Below are 13,760 nucleotides of genomic sequence, written 5' to 3' on the forward strand. Positions count from 1 at the left end.
TTCTTCAAGGTTGGGAGAGATGTAATATCGTCAAATATGGATATAAAATGAGGACTTCATCAATGTGCATGAAGCGCACGCACGCACGCACACACACACACACACACACACACACACACACACACACAGAGAGAGAAATAAAGAGACTAATGAATCTTTGGGGAGACGATAGCTCAGTACTGTCATATTTATGGCAGCTTAAACTTCCTGTTGTTGTTAGATGACAAACCTCTTTCCCTCTGCTAATGTCTTGAGCATGAGGTAACTTGTGTTTCCCCCAACATCACTGGCAATTAGTTTCCCTTGATTTGACATTCAAACTAAAAAAGGTCAACATTTGAATAGATGCTGAAATGCTATTCAATATTCAAGATGTGTAACAATAGCAAATGATGCCCATTAATTATCATACATTTACCACCAACCAGTCTTTCTGCTCGATGAACCAGAACTCAAAATAACAGGAAGTGGTCCTGTGCTGCTCAGTTGGAAGAGCATGGTGCTTGCAATGCCAAGATCGTGAGTCGATTCCCACTGTGGCCACCCATGTGAAAATGAACGCACGTACGACTAAGTTGCTTTGGATAAAACCACCTGCTATATCGCATATATCATATACAGTATTATAGAAGGAAGAAGTGTCCGACTCGGTGCATCTTCCACAAAACAAGTGTAAAGTGGTTTTTCTTGTGGATCAGTATACATCTCCGTAGAGACAATCACCAGGTAAGCACAATGGCTTGTTCTGCTCTCTTTCCACCCAGAGCTCTAACTAGAACACATTTTAACTCGTGGGCCTAGTAATGTAAAACAGAGAGTGAAAGTGTTTTTTCCAGCACAGAACACTTGTCTCCCCTCTGGTACACAGAAGGAGCAGCTTCCACATCCTGACAAATTGGTCCTCACAGAACACTTGTCTCCCCTCTGGTACACAGAAGGAGCAGCTTCCACATCCTGACAAATTGGTCCTCACAGAACACTTGTCTCCCCTCTGGTACACAGAAGGAGCAGCTTCCACATCCTGACAAATTGGTCCTCACAGAACACTTGTCTCCCCTCTGGTACACAGAAGGAGCAGCTTCCACATCCTGACAAATTGGTCCTCACAGAACACTTGTCTCCCCTCTGGTACACAGAAGGAGCAGCTTCCACATCCTGACAAATTGGTCCTCACAGAACACTGAGCAACATCAAAGCAAATTACACTGAGGAAACAATATCGCTTTGTTTCAGACAACTTGGCCCGCTGCCAGATATAGCCTGTAGCTGACAGAGTGTGTGTGTGTGTGTGTGTGTGGTTGCGTACAAGCATTTGAGCATGTGTGCGTTCTGCCGCGTGTGCGTGTTCTGTCGTATGTGCATGCGTGTTATGTACACGCGAAGACGGTGAGCTAAAGAGCTCATTCCGGGATGATCTCTCCTCATTTACTGACAGGCCACACTAGGAGCTTTGAACAGCTCTGCTCTGTCTCGGTCTGTATGAGGAACAATCCCAAAGTCTCAACAATTAAATCATGAAGGGACTGTAGCATGTCGGTAGGAGGACGGACTCCCCAACTTTCTGAGAACTAGCGAAGAGACCACAGTATGGTAGTAAAATACCTTGGCAAAATGTTCCATAAAAAAAAAAGACAGTACCCAATCAGTCCTTCTGGGGCAATAGTTATAAACACATACACCACCACACTGTCTCTACTTTATGGTGTCTCAAAGGTCAGCTCACAATAATGATAACGAAACCGTCATTACCATGCCATAAATAACCAGTCAAAGGAAGTGTTGTAAGGTTTATGCCGGTCCACACACGATTATCGTCACTCCCGATTTCAATGTTGTCGTTTCAGTCAGTGACCTTTTTTGAAAGACAAGGCCATACTTTTGACCAGAACTTTCCCTCGTGTGGTCTTTGTGCCTTCAAGGAATACAAGTCGGCCTAATACAGATGTGTGAGCGCATTCTCTCGAGTCCTGTCTCTACTTAACCAATCAGCTGGGTGTAGCACCCAATCAGATTGAGGATGTTTTTTAGTTTTTTTAGTTAGTGTTCCAAACGGGACACTATGTATTTTTTTTTAATCTAAACATGCAAACACCATCAGATGGACTGAAAAGCAAGCAGTGCATGGGAATGACATTCACTCTCATGGGATGAGAGATCAAAAATGAATGCCCCATTATTACCACACAGAGGCATATGTCACTGTGCTTCTATGGCTACACGCACGCACGCACGCACGCACGCACGCACGCACGCACGCACAATGCTACTGCCTACTTTGTTTGTTCATTTAGCAAACAAGACAGCTCATAATCCAATGCCGTTGTCACAGTCAGCACACCTATATTTTTGCTCTAATTAGCTTTAAAAATAAAAGCATCTCTCTCAGCATCATGGAAATGTTGAATAGCATCAGATTAGCTATACAACTGGTCATTTTGCTCTCTGCCCCATGACAAAATGTTTAGAGTTGCAGGTAATTAGCTTTAAAAAGAACATTTTCTCTCCGGCCTCATGGCAAAATGTGTAGATTATCATGAGATTAGCTATACAACTGCAAAATGTTTCTCTTTGCCCTATGGCAAAATGTGTAGTTAATTACCCACATTGTGAAGTTAATTACCCACATTTCTGCAGACCCACCCACCAATGAATTTCTGGCTACGGTACTGCAGTGTAGGCTAATGATTTCCTAGAAAACGTCACTGAAGGGTAATTTAGCTGTTTAAGGGAGATGTTAAAGCATACAGTATATGCATGGTGACAAGACTTTCAGCCAAGTGTCTGACGATCCCTTGTCAACTGGTGAAGGATAGCGAAGACAAAGTTAAGCAAAGGTTATAGGTGTGTGTGTGTGTGTGTGTGTGTGTGTGTGTGTGTGTGTGTGTGTGTGTGTGTGTGTGTGTGTCTGTGTCTGTGTCTGTGTGTGCGAAAGCCACGCCTCAAATGATCCCCTATTTCCAATACAGTGCTCCACTTCTTATACAGTGAATACAGTCATTTGCTATTTGCACACAGTCTTCTGTATGACACAAACGGGAATATATCCTGGTTGTGATTGCAGGACGGGGTGTTAGGTAAGTGTTCTGTTGATCTAGCTGCAGGCCAATCAGAGCAGTGGGGTGCTGCCATTAAGAGAGGAGAACATAGAAACCCAGCTGGGATTGCACCATCACATAACAGTTCTCCTGTTCATCTCTCTATCCATCCAGAGATGACAGAGGGGAAAGGTGAGAGAGAGATATGGTTGCAAAAGAAGGAGAGGATCATGGAGAGGGAGGGAGGCAGAGAAGGAACAAGAGAGCGTGTGTGAAGAGAAAATAAAAAGGAGAAAGACACAGAGTAGTGACAGCTGCTGTCACTACAGACAGCATGCGCTGTAGAATAGCACCTTTTCACACATTCTGTCTGTTCCTGTCACCTTTTCTATCCCTCCCTCCCTGCCTTGCTCTCTCACTCTCTCTCTGCATGTCTTCATGTCTCCTGTGGTTCTCATGACACATGCAGACACAGGCGGTCAGATAGACTCACACAGACACACACTCACGCCCAGGCTGAGGGGCCATCTGCTCCCGAGTCACCTCTGATCACGTCTATCCCACTCTCCATCCTTTAATTCTCCGCCTATTCCCCTCTCATCGTCCCTCCGTCCTCCTCCTGTGTCTCCAGATCCTCTCATCTGCTCTCTCTCAGAGTTCAGGTCAGTAAGAGACAGGTCTAGGAATGATGCTGGTAATGGCTGCCTGACATTTCAGGACTGTAATTCTAGACCATTAACAGGCTCTGGGTTTGGATAGAAGCTCATGAAATGTCAATTTCTTGATTGTGCTAATGAACTCCAATGAGGATAAAACTGTGTCTACAGGTACAATGGGAGAGGGCTGCAAGCACATTTCTTCCTGTTGTGCTGACAGTGTACTTGTTTATGCCTTTTAATACAGAGGTTTCATACCAGTTCCCAGTGTAACCACAGCAGAAAGACAGAATTAAGGTGCAACCAGCGTGAAACTAGCTTTCATCTTCTCGGTTTCTGGTGATTATATAACAGCTATAAATAAGTTGAGTACTGCGCTGAGCCACAGGCAACAAAATAGACACATAATAATATGAGGGAGAGAATTGGGGGAGGGGGGGGGGGGGGGTGACTGAACATAAACGCTTCTTCCAACCTATTTCCCCCCCCCATTCTTTACCCACGGCAACAGAAGCAGAATAGCACCTTTTTTGTTGTTGTATTTTCTGAGTGAGCTAAGTGAGAGAAACAAGTTGACACTGATTTCCTTCAGGTTTAGCTGGAGGGATACACAGTCAACGGCCATTTGTAGCATCAGACAACGACACTTCAGTAACATCACAATGGATTTAGATTAGGGCTATTCAACTGGGCCTCCAGGACCACAGCTCTGCTGTTTTTCAACTGGCCCCTGATTCAGCCCTGGGGACACCAGGTGAGTGGGCCTCTCTGGGCAATCAATGATAATACATCTATGGGGATTGAACGATAGTGCATCTATATAATAGCATCTAGTATGATTAGGCTCTGATCTAGACAACACACTATTAAAAGCGTAGGTAGGTAATCGTGTGTGTGTGTGTGTGTGTGTGTGTGGGGGGGAGTTATACACTGCTCAAAAAAATAAAGGGAACACTAAAATAACATCCTAGATCTGAATGAATGAAATATTCTTATGAAATACTTTTTTCTTTACATAGTTGAATGTGCTGACAACAAAATCACACAAAAATTATCAATGGAAATCAAATGTATCAACCCATGGAGGTCTGGATTTGGAGTCACACTCAAAACTAAAGTGGAAAACCACACTACAGGCTGATCCAACTTTGATGTAATGTCCTTAAAACAAGTCAAAATGAGGCTCAGTAGTGTGTGTGGCCTCCACGTGCCTGTATGACCTCCCTACAACGCCTGGGCATGCTCCTGATGAGGTGGCGGATGGTCTCCTGAGGGATCTCCGACCTGGACTAAAGCATCCACCAACTCCTGGACAGTCTGTGGTGCAACGTGGCGTTGGTGGATGGAGCGAGACATGATGTCCCAGATGTGCTCAATTGGATTCAGGTCTGGGGAACGGGCTGGCCAGTCCATAGCATCAATGCCTTCCTCTTGCAGGAACTGCTGACACACTCCAGCCACATGAGGTCTAGCATTGTCTTGCATTAGGAGGAACCCAGGGCCAACCGCACCAGCATATGGTCTCACAAAGGGGTCTGAGAATCTCATCTCGGTACCTAATGGCAGTCAGGCTACCTCTGGCGAGCACATGGAGGGCTGTGCGGCCCCCCAAAGAAATGCCACCCCACACCATGACTTACCCAACGCCAAACTGGTCATGCTGGAGGATGTTGCAGGCAGCAGAACGTTCTCCACGGCGTCTCCAGACTCTGTCACGTCTGTCACATGTGCTCAGTGTGAACCTGCTTTCATCTGTGAAGAGCACAGGGCGCCAGTGGCGAATTTGCCAATCTTGGTGTTCTCTGGCAAATGCCAAACGTCCTGCACAGTGTTGGGCTGTAAGCACAACCCCCACCTGTGGACGTCGGGCCCTCATACCACCCTCATGGAGTCTGTTTCTGACCGTTTGAGCAGACACATGCACATTTGTGGCCTGCTGGAGGTCATTTTGCAGGGCTCTGGCAGTGCTCCTCCTGCTCCTCCTTGCACAAAGGCGGAGGTAGAGGTCCTGCTGCTGGGTTGTTGCCCTCCTACAGCCTCCTCCACGTCTCCTGATGTACTGGCCTGTCTCCTGGTAGTGCCTCCATGCTCTGGACACTACGCTGACAGACACAGCAAACCTTCTTGCCACAGCTCGCATTGATGTGCCATCCTGGATGAACTGCACTACCTGAGCCACTTGTGTGGATTGTAGACTCCGCCTCATGCTACCACTAGAGTGAAAGCACCGCCAGCATTCAAAAGTGACCAAAACATCAGCCAGGAAGCATAGGAACTGAGAAGTGGTCTGTGGTCACCACCTGCAGAACCACTCCTTTATTGGGGGTGTCTTGCTAATTGCCTATAATTTCCACCTGTTGTCTATTCCATTTGCACAACAGCATGTGAAATGTATTGTAAATCAGTGTTGCTTCCTAAGTGGACAGTTTGATTTCACAGAAGTGTGATTGACTTGGAATTGCATGGTGTTTTTTTGAGCAGTGTATTTCAAAAGGAATTGAACTCTGGGTCTGTATTTCCCTGTTCCTCAAATGAGACTCAGCGTGGTGGTGTTCGTGCCAGGAGTCATGGCGCGCGCGCACACACACACACACACACACACACACACACACATATACACACACACACACACACACACACACACACACACACAAAACTAATGAAGGGGAATTACAACCTACACAGATGCATGTTAACATGGTAAAAATGTATGACCTGGACGGTGCACATTGGTAGTCTTGGGCAGATTCACTCTAATGAAGGAGAGGTGGTCCCTTACAGAGACCTGAGATACCGTGCATAGCCTCAACCTATACACAGACACACATCTTTAACACGGTGGGCCGAACAGAACTTGGCCCATTACAGACTACGGAGAACAGACACAGGCCCAGATTGTCCTGTTATGTTCTCACCTGGGCTTTACAGGCACAGTTCTTTATTATGGTCAAAATCATTCCATTCTGGTCCCCGGGTGAGACTGAGCAGACTGCCTATAAGCATCCCCCCTAATCTCTTCTCTCCTGACCTCCTCTCACCCCCCGAGTCTCTGAAACAGGACACCGTTCCCCTGAGAATACAGCTTTCTGGGTCACGGACAGGATTTACACACTCTGCGTGTGCGTGTGTGTGTGTGTGTGTGTGTGTGTGTGTGTGTGTGTGTGTGTGGGTGTGTGTGTTTGAGAAAGAGGAGGTAGCGAGACACTACAGTTCAGAGAAACAGAGGAGTTTGTAATGAATAAGAAACTCACTTCAGACTAAAGATGAGGAGATTAAGCATTTAAAACGCTCTCTACCTCCATCTCTCCCACACTGCCGCCGTCTTTCTCCCTGCCCGTCTCTCTCTCCCATTCTTGTCTGAGCTGCAGTTTTGAGAAGCCTGTCTGTCTGCCTGTCTGTCTGCTGTACTGCATAAGTGAATATCTCAGAGGGAGAGAGAGGCCTGCTGCCTGTCTGATAGCAATCTGACCCTGACACGTTCACCTTGAATTCCCCTCTCAAAACAACCCTCCACCCTCCTCTGTCAGCTACCCTACCCGCTTCTCTGGTGAATAACAAGTAGAGCACTTTACTCCATTCTCAACATCAAACCATAATAATGCTTGATGAATTAAACAAATTACCATGTGCGGGGAGAATGTAACAGTAAAAAGAAAACAAAACTGGAAGCAGAGTTTGACTGTTTCAAGGGCACCCACGCACTGCCCTCCGGATGGACGGACGGACAGACAGACAGGTTCCTAACTTCCTACTCCTTCAGAATAATACCTCTGTAGAACTATATCAGTCACCGACACACAGGTACAGGTACTCAAGCAGTTGGAGGTGGCTGTTCTCCATTGCTGCCAGCATCGGTCTACTGTGATCGCTATATAGTGCACTACTGTTGACCATATATAGGGAATAGGGTGACATTTGGAACGTAGCCTTAGTTTTCTATCTGAGCTGCTTTGATAAGAACCAGGGACTGCGCAATATAGCGTGCCACAGTGATGCTCTGACCATGCAGACACACATCTATGTGCCTCACTCTCAAATTGCCAAGCCAGGCCTGAAATTGCAGGAGGAGTCGATATAAATATTAGATGATTTATTAAGCAGTAGAAACAAAAAGACAAACAAAGTCCTTGAGGGTTTGACTATTCTCATTTTCATCTCTAGTATAGGAGGAAGGAAGGAACAAGAGAATAGTGTTTTTATGGGTAGGACGAAACAAAAGAGGGCAATAATTGGAGGACTATAAATAAATGTCTCATAAAATGTTTACACACACAGGTGAGAGGCCACAAGGAATCATGATAGGACTAGAAAAGTTTCCCTGGATTTCAGAGCATCCGGCAATAGGAGTCAGTTTGTTTAGCCTTGCAGCACGATCACATTCCAGGTCACGATGTAAAAACATTTTTACGTAATAAATCATTTTGAAAGTAACCCTCCAAAAAGTAACCTTTTTCATTTCTATATGCACTAGAAAGCTAAGTGTTTGTTTCTTGGGCTTCAGGAATGTGACTGAAAAAAAGTGCCCCAGGTCTTGAAAAATAAAACAATTCAACTGATTGAAAGTATAAGGGGGATATCGATTAACAAACCCTGTGGTCAAGGCTAGGAGGGAGCCAGAGGAATGAGTGGAACTTACTCAGGTGTTCAAAAGCTCTTATCAGACCGAGAGCCTAATTGTTCTTATGTAGTTATTTTTTGGAGTTTCAGTTTAGAACACTATCTATTTGCAGAAGTGACAGTTACCGGGATGATAAAAACAGCTTGGTTGCTGTAGCAACGTCAGGGAAACTGTGCAGAAGGGAGGGGTGCATCAAATACAGCAGTTCTGTAGCATCTTTAATTGAGCCTCTCATTCTCCTTCATTTCCGGCTACAACACGTTATGGAAAGAGATTAACTGTATAGGAAGCTCTGGGGACAGGTCGTCAGGATACTTGACAACCAATAAATTGCCAGATGCAAACAGATGATCCTATTTAGCGGACAACAGTTCTTGAGGGCTTGAACAGAAAGGGAAAGGGGTTGTACAACTGAATGCCTTCAACTGAAACGTGTCTTCCACATTTAACCCAACCCCTCTGAATCAAAGAGGTGCGGGTGCTGCCTTAATTGACATCCACGTCTTCGGCGCCCGGGGAACAGTGGGTTAACTGCCTTGCTCAGAGGCAGAACAACAGATTTTCACCTTGTCAGCTCGGAGATTCAATCCAGCAACCTTCTGGTTAGTGGCCCCAAGCTCTAACCACTAAAAAGAGGTTAGTGATCTTTGTTCATACTGGTGAACCGGTGTTTGAGTTGTGTGGTTGCAATATCAACAGTCCCTGATCTCTGGTGTATCTTTGCATGCATCAAAATGAGTTTCAATTGTGTGAAGCTAATTTAAATTAGGCCAAATTAAAAATATATTTAGACCAAATTTTATTTGGATTTAGGCCTAAATTATTTTACCTTGAATATTGCAGCACATTTGTGTATACTAGCCAGACAAAACCCGCTGAGTTCAACAATAGTGGCAGAATGTATCCTCAAGCCTACTACTTTCTTCCTCATTGTTAGGCTGATGCGTAATTTTCATAAAATGTTTATAAATTGCACATACATTGCAGATAGTACACAGCATAATGAAACAATCTCTTGTGAGTTGGTGTTTTGAGGGTGCACTGACTATTATTGGCATTGATGCAGAGAAACTGTGATACGCCAGTGTTCCAGGTATGATAGAAATACAGGGCTGAGGCCAATCGAGGTCGGACCAGGCGAGGACAGTGTTATTTTAGCTGCCGAGCGGTGCTGTGAGGGTCAGTATCAGATTTGTATTACATTCAGAGCCTTGACCGACTGCAGGGCGTGTTTCCCCGATAGCCGTACAGGGGGGGTGGACCCTGGCCTCCAACTCAAGGCCTGTCTAATATAATGTGAGTTTCCTGCCAATCATTTTTTATTAATAGTTCTGTGGCCAACCTGCTCGCTGGGGTATGGGTTGACAAATTACACTTAACCTTGGAGAACTCCTAACATTTCCAGTAATACATTTTTAATAGAAGGTTAATATTGATTCAACTCTATTGAAAAAGCATTCTCTCCAGTATCCGTTCGGTGAATCTAAAAGTAGATTTTAAATCTGAAACTGTACACTGACCAACAGAATGAGAGAGACAGAGAGAGAGAGAAAATAACAGAATTCTTTAACCAGGGGCGGAGCCTTCGCCAGGGTTGCAATCTGAGCCCTGCACTCTTCAGTATTTACATCAACGAATTGTCCACTATTCTAGAAAATCCTCAGCCCCTGGTGTTAGTCTCCACAATTCAGAGGTTAAATGCCTGCTCTTTGCAGATGACCTATGCCTGCTGTCACCCACAGCACATGGCCTACAGCAGAGCCTGGACCTGCTAGACCAGTACTGCCAGACCTGGGGCCCTGGCAGTAAAACCCCAAAAGACTAAAATAATGATTTTCCAGAGAAGATCCAAATCTCAGGGAATTAAACCAAAGTTTTCAATTGGTGCATTGGAGTACTGCACACACTACAATTATTTAGGTTTAAAAATAAGTTCAACTGGACACCTTAATGATGCAGTGAATGAACTGAGAGAGAAAGCACGCAGGGCATTCTACGCCATTAAAAAACTCATTCAAATTGAAAAACCTATTAAAATTGTGTCATTGAACCAATTGCCCTGAACCAATTGCACTTCATGGCAGTGCAAGACAAGATTTCACCAAATGGGACAAACACCCCCATTGAAACCTTGCATGAAGAGTTATGTAAGATTCTCTTACATGTCCAGAGGAAAACTACAAACAATGCATGCAGGGCAGAATTAGGCCAATATGCACTAATAATAAAACTCAAAAAAGAGCAATTAAGTTTTGGAAACATCTCAAATACAGTGACCCCCTCTCATATCATTTACCAAGCCCTGCAATGACAAGAGCTGAGCCAAAAAATAATCTAAAATAAATAAAAGAGTCCCATTATCCAGCTGTTCATGGGGCTGAGTTCACAAACCTGTTCTACTAACACACTGAAGGATCAGGACCAGAACAACCAATCAATCAGAATAAACCAAATTACAACACAGACCAAGCAAAACGATATTGCAGTGATATCTGGCCCAAAATGCAGTGCTATCTGGCCCTAGCTCGACAGTACACCGTGGCTAACTATTTGACCATGGTTACTGATCAAAACCTTAGAAAAACCTTGACAAAGTACAGGCTCAGTGAGCACAGCCTTTCCTCTACAGGGAGTCAGGTTTTCTTGTGTCTACCCTTCTCAATGGCAAGGCTGTGCTCACTGAGCCTGTACTTTGTCAAGGTTTTTCTAAGGTGTGAAACCACTACACCACAGCAGAACCTGAGAGAGCTGCATTTCCTGACAAAATGTCAAAAATACATTTTGAACCCTTATTGAAGGTTTCAAAGACCTCTCTGATGGGGGAGGATGCAGAGAGCTGTGGGTTGGCAGCGCATTACATTGCTGCCTGCCATAAGATGAGGGACAGTGTCTGACAGACCAACCAACCTGCACATGTCCTCTATATTGCTATTGTTAAATAGTTATTTTGACCCTTGGTGATTGTTGTTACTGTTGTCCCGTTCACAATATTGATTATTATTATTTTAATACTGTAAATATCCGAAGTAAGCTTTGGCAAAATGTACATTGTTACGTCATGCCAATAAAGCAAATGTAATTAATTGAATTGAAATTGAGAGAGAGAGAGCGAGAGAGGTGGGGGAGTAAAGCAAAACAGAGGGGGAAGAGAGAAAGAGATCGAGAGAGAGAAAGTTTGAGGGGGAAGAGATAGGGGGGAGGTATAGAGAGCAGGAAGAGTGGTAGAGAGAAAAAGAGGGGGAAGAGAGGCAGAGGGGGTAGAGTGAGAGATAGAGAGACGGGGTAGAGAAGTAGAGGTAGAGAGTGGGGGTAGAGAAGTTAGAGGGCGAGAGGGGGAAGAGAGGCAGAGGGGGTAGAGTGAAAGATAGAGAGAGGGGGTAGAGAAGTAGAGGTAGAGAGAGGGGTAGAGTGAGAGATAGAGAGGGGGTAGAGAAGTAGAGGTAGAGAGAGGGGGGGATTGAGAGAGAGAGAGAGAGAGAGAGAGAGAGAGAGAGAGAGAGAGAGAGAGAGAGAGAGATATGGAGGGGAAGAGAGAGAGAGAGAGAGAGAGAGGGAGATGGGGGGAGAGAGAGAGAGAGGTAGAGGTAGATCAGTGATGACCATCTGGTCCTCACAGTGAGTGTGCTACAGGCCAAGGCATCTCAGTGGGAGTCGTCACTGGAACTCAGCGTCAGCTGGGCCACACCGGGTCATATATTACCCAACGGAAACCCATCTTGAGCCTGCTTGTTTAAGGCTACAGTGAATTCTCGTTTTGGCCAAATGGCAAAAAATATGTGAAAACTATTTAGCATTTTCTTTGTAGACTAATCCGGACACTTAAAAGAAATCGCACTGTGCCCTCAGACGAACAATCAAACAAGCAAAGCGTCAATACAGTATTAGGATTGAATCCTACTACATCGGCACTGACGCTCGCCGGAAGTGGCAGGGCTTGAAAACGATTACGGACAACAAAGGGAGCAGGCGCAAGCTGCCCAGTGAAGCAAGCCTACCAGACGAGCTAAATGGCTTTTATGCTCGCTTTGAGGCAAGCAACACTGAAGCATGCACGAGAGCACCAGCTGTTCTAGATGATGGTGTGATAACGCTCTTGGTAGCCGATGTGAACAAAACCTTTAAACAAGTCAACATTCAAAGTCGCTGGGCCAGACGGATTACCAGGACATGTACTCAAAGCATGCGCGGACCAACTGTCAAGTGTCTTCACTGACATTTTCAACCTTTCCCTGACCGCATGTAATACCTACATGTTTCAAGCAGACCACCATAGTACCTGTGCCCAAGGAAGCAAAGATAACCTGCCTAAATGATTACCGCCCCGTGGCACTCACGTTGGTAGCCATGAAGTGCATTAAAAGGGTGGTCATGGCTCACATCAACAGCATCCTCCCGGGAACCCTGGACCCACTCCAATTCGCATACCGCCCCAACAGATCCACAGATGAAGCAATCCTCAATCGCACTCCACACTGCCCTTTCTCACCTGGACAAAAGGAACATGTGAGAATGCTGTTCATTGACTACAGATCAGCGTTCAACACCATAGTGCCCTCAAAGCTCATCACTAAGCTAAGGACTCAGGGACTAAACACCTCCCTCTGCAACTGGATCTTGGACGTCCTGACGGGCCGCCCCCAGGTGGTAAGAGTAGGCAACAACACGTCCGCCACGCTGATCCTTAACACTGGGGCCCCTCAGAGGTGTGTACTTAGTCCCCTCCTTTATTCCCTGTTCACTCACGACTGCGTGGCCAAACACGACTCCAACACCATCATTAAGTTTGCTGACGACACAACAGTGGGGGAAGAGCCAGACTGATCACCGACAATGATGAGACAGGGTATAGGGAGGAGGTCAGAGAACTGGCAGTATGGTGCCAGGACAACAACATCTCCCTCAATATGAGCAAGACAAAGGAGCTGATCGTGGACAACAGTAAAAGACGTGCTAAACAGGCACTCATTAACATCGATTGCCTGTAGTGGCGCGGGTTGAGAAATTCAAATTCCTTGGTGTCCACATCACCAACGAACTATCATGGTACAAACATACAAAGACAGTTGTGAAGAGGGCTTGACAAAACCTTTTCCCCCTCAGGAGACTGAAAAGATTTGGCATGGGTCCTCAGATCCTCAAATGGTTCTACAGCTGCACCATCGAGAGCACCCTGACTGGTTGTATCATCGCCTGGTATGGCAACTGCTCGGTAAGGCGCTACAGAGGGTAGTGCGTACAGCCCAGTACATCATTGGGGCCAAGCTTCCTGCCATCCAGGACCTACATAATAGGCGGTGTCAGAGGAAAGCCCATAAAATTGTCAGAGACTCCAGTCACCCAAGTCATAGACTGCTCTCTCTGCTACCGCACGGCAAGCGATACCGGAGCGCCAAGTCTAGAACCAAAAGGCTCCTCAACAGCTTCTACCCCCAAGCCATAAGACTGCTGAAC

The 13,760-nt window shown here is 45.7% G+C and overlaps 1 pseudogene across 1 annotated transcript in view; it reads right to left on the minus strand.

Moving 5' to 3' along the window:
* Positions 1 to 13,760, minus strand: part of LOC118938894 (conserved oligomeric Golgi complex subunit 5-like) — an 86,581-nt pseudogene that overhangs the window by 57,529 nt on the left and 15,292 nt on the right. The gene's annotated exons all lie outside the window — the stretch shown is intronic.

This window comes from Oncorhynchus mykiss, chromosome 15 (genome assembly GCF_057628025.1).
Source record: "Oncorhynchus mykiss isolate SJ-2025 chromosome 15, ASM5762802v1, whole genome shotgun sequence".
NCBI classification, from domain to species: Eukaryota; Metazoa; Chordata; class Actinopteri; order Salmoniformes; family Salmonidae; genus Oncorhynchus; species Oncorhynchus mykiss.